This window comes from Schistocerca cancellata, chromosome 2 (assembly GCF_023864275.1).
Source record: "Schistocerca cancellata isolate TAMUIC-IGC-003103 chromosome 2, iqSchCanc2.1, whole genome shotgun sequence".
NCBI classification, from domain to species: domain Eukaryota; kingdom Metazoa; phylum Arthropoda; class Insecta; order Orthoptera; family Acrididae; genus Schistocerca; species Schistocerca cancellata.
This window is the reverse complement of record NC_064627.1, coordinates 771,367,653-771,371,536: the sequence shown is the minus strand read 5'-3', so window position 1 is coordinate 771,371,536 and position 3,884 is coordinate 771,367,653. Positions and strand designations below refer to the sequence as shown.

The 3,884-nt window shown below is 42.8% G+C and overlaps 1 non-coding gene across 1 annotated transcript; it reads left to right on the top strand.

Annotated features, from left to right (window-relative positions):
• Positions 1 to 3,565: 3,565 nt before the first annotated feature.
• Trnav-aac (transfer RNA valine (anticodon AAC)) lies at positions 3,566 to 3,638 on the top strand. Its single transcript has one exon. It is a non-coding gene; the product is annotated as a tRNA-Val (tRNA).
• The last annotated feature ends 246 nt before the right edge of the window (positions 3,639 to 3,884 follow it).

Here is a 3,884-nt window from a genome sequence, read left to right as displayed (position 1 = left end):
TGTGAGGTATGTTTTTCCTAGATCACAGCTTACTTTCGTCACTAACCAGCAGAAACATACACTGTAAAACCGATGTGCACAATGTGTCGCTATTGCCTTAAACCGGCCCTGGAATCAATATTTTCGCATTCGGAGGAGAAAACTGATGATTGAAATTTCGCTACAGTGGTAAACACCTTTTTTTAATGATTCGTAACCCATCTCGCACATCACATCCGTGAAACACCCCCCCCCCCCCCCCACCTTTGGAATAATACACAACGAGCTACCCTTCTGTGAACTTCTTCGATGTCTTCAGTCAGTCATGTTTGGTAACGACCGAGCCGGCCGCGGTGGCCGAGCGGTTCTAGGCGCTTCAGTCCGGAACCGCGGTGCTACTATGATCGCAGGTTCGAATACTGCCTCGGTCATGGAAGTGTGTGATGTCCTTAGGTTAGTTAGGTTTAAGTAGTTCTAAGTTCTAGGGAACTGATGGCCTCAAATGTTAAGTCCCAAGCCATTTGAACCATTTTTTGGTAACGACCCGTACCGCGCTGGACTACTCCAGATGAGGACGAACAAGTTTACTACAGGCGGTCTCTTTACAGTTACATCTTCATCTACATGTCTACTCTGCAGTTCACAGTTAAGTGCCCGGCAGAGGTTTCATCGAACCATTTTCAACTTTTACCGAACCGTTCCATTCTCGAGTAGTGCACAGGAAAAATGAAGACTTTAATTTTTCTGTGCGAGCTCTAATTTCATTTATTTTATTACGATTATCATTTCTCCCTACGTAGGTTGGGAAATTTATTTTAGTATTCAGAGGAGAAAGTTGGCGATTGAAGTTTCGCGAAAAGATCTCCCCACAACGAAAAAAATCTTTGCTCTCTCTCTCTCTCTCTCTCTCTCTCTCTCTCTCTCTCTCTCTCTCTCCCCCTTACATTTCGCGATAGTATTAAACGTCAGTCTTATCTGGTACGGATTTCATAATGCGGAGCAATACTCCAGAAGAGGACAAGCAGTCTCCTTAGTAGACCTGCTGCATCTTTTAAGTGTTCTGGTCAGTGAAACACATACTTTGGTTCGCCTTCCCCACAACATTATCCGTGTGATCGTTGCAATTTAAATTGTTCATTATTGTAATACTTAGGTATTTAGTGAAATTGACAGCAATATTAAAAAACTTTCTAAAGTTCTGCGAAATTATTTTGTCACGAACAGGCTTTCGGCTTCTCAGGTGACAACTGTCGCAAACCCAGATAATCATGATGTGCGACTCACACAGATATTTTTAGTACAGAAAATACAAACGCGAAAAACTGTTTACGTAGGAACACGGAGACTTATATATAAAATTGCTTGCAAGCACTGTAAAAAAAAAAAAAAAAAGAAGAAGTGTATATTGGTCAGTCAGGTAGAGCTATGGGAATTAGCCCACGTGAACATGAGGGATGCTGGCAATTAAACAAGAAAGATTCGACCTCTGCTGATCATCTTTTAGCAGAGAACAGTCCATGTGATGTTGAATGTGAACTTCTACATTCTGTCGAAAAATCAGAAAGATAACCCTACTGGAAATAATGCAAATCAAGAAACACATGACACAGAATGTCAGCCCAGTATTAATCGACCAGTCTCAGTTTCCATTTTCTCCCTTTTCAAATTAGGTTTTCGTTACAAATAGTAGATTGAAACTGTAAATTCATTTTGTCTCTCATCATTTATGTGTCTCTCCACATAAAATATTTGCCCCTTTTTTTTTAGTCAATGTAATTCTTGTAATATTTTTCTTACGTATCCTTTGTAAACACGTTGTCACTTTTGTGTTTTCTGTGCTAATAATATCTGCGTAAGCAGCACATCATGTTTATCTGCGTTTGCGACGTTCAGGTGTCACCTGCAGGTGACCTGAGAAGCCGAAAGCCTGTTGGTGACAAGATAATTTTGCAGAACATTAGGGAACGTTTCTCCTTTTTAATGTTTTTATCATGTCCTGGCAAGCACAGACGGAAAATTCAGTAAATGTTAAATTTACAGACTTTAGGATTTGTGCAATTTATCGTATACCCCAAATTTAACGGATTCCTTTTAGTATTCATGTGGATGTCGTCACCATATTCATTATTTAGAGTCAGCTCCCAGTTTTTACACCATATATGTATCGCGTCCAAATCATTTTGCAATTGGTTTTGATCTTTTGTTCTCATGAAATATGTGCTGTAGTCAAATGAGTTGTGTAACATACTTTATGGGACCCATTATTCTGTTGGCTATAGTGGATCAGCAGGATGGTAAAAGAGTTGTGTGAACCAAGCCAGCAGAAGCAGAAGGACCGTAGAAATGGCATAGTAGTAGAACCACTTGCTTTTCTGTTGTAAATTTGTTGCATATTTTTAGTTTTGTTGGTGTTATTGATGGTGGTGGTGGTGGTGGTGGTGTGCCAACGACAAAAAAAAAGTCGCGCAGTGTTATGAAAGTCGTAAACGGAAGAGTGACGCAGGGGGGGGGGGGCGCCGAATATCTCGAAGGACATCACTATCTGTTAATCCGGCCCTCTTTATAACGCACACGTTGTTCTTCGAAAAGAATGCAAAATTCTTTATCAAGCTTCGTAGCAAATAGCAGAAGAAAATTATACCATGTGTCGGTTGTTCTCGTAACGTAAAGAGCGTTGCTTTGGTCACGTTAGAGTGTTGAGTCGTAAGCCGAGACGAAGCACCTCTGGTGTCAGCGCGTGGCTGGTGGGTGCCTCCGCTGTCCGCTCGCCGCGAGGAGTGGGTGTAGGTCGCAGACCAGGTGTGGCGCTGATGGCGTCAGCGGTCCGTTCCCTGTCGGTGCGGCTAATTGAATTAAAGGCAGCGCCCAGTGAGCGTGGGCGACACGGACAGGGAACCTACGGCTGCCTCAGCTTTGTCGGAGGCCGACGGGCACACACAGTCAAGGCTCTGTGAGCACGTCTCTAGCTCTTGTACGAGGACAGTGGTAGGCATGTGAAAACACTGTCTTTACCGATGACAGCAACACTGTAGTCACAATTGAAGAAAGCGTAGGAAATAAACAAAGGACATTAAAAATGGTCAGTGTCTAATACACTTTAACTTCAGGCATAAGAAAACAGTACCAGTTTCAGATTAAAGACGAAAATAACACCGTGAAAGCTGGCCGGGTGGCCGTGCGGTTCTCGGCGCTAGAGTCTGGAACCGCGTGACCGCTACGGTCGCAGGTTCGAATCCTGCCTCGGGCAGGGATGTGTGTGATGTCCTTAGGTTAGTTAGGTTTAAGTAGTTCTAAGTTCTAGGGGACTGATGACCTTAGAATTTAAGTCACATAGTGCACAGAGCCATTTGAACCATTTTTGAACACCGTAGAAGTAAATAAAGATCATTCCTCCAAAATCGTGGAATAAACACAGTTTCTTGGGAATTAATATGGACTCTAAGGTGAAATGAAATGAACTTATAAAGCTACGAGACAGGATAATATCAGCTCTATGTAGAGCCCGGCGCTCCAGCCATCAGTACGTAACTGCCAGTGTTGAAACCTGTTAGGCAACTACCTCGGGTGCAGTTTCCGAGCTCAAGCGGTTTCCGTGGTGTAGTGGTTATCACATCCGCCTAACACGCGGAAGGTCCCCGGTTCGATCCCGGGCGGAAACAGATTTTTTAACGGTTCGATTAAAATCTGTACTTGCAACGAGTCAGTAAAAAACATAGCACAGAGAACAATTTGCGGTAAGCCAGAAGGCAAATGCTATTCCAGAAATAAAAGCAATTCATTTATATAGCTTAGTGGGGAAATTTGTAAACTATGGCACTTATGAACAAACTGCGAATGACACAAACGTATTTATTACTTACATTGTTCTGGAGTACACGAAAACTGCAAGATAACGCCACCCACAC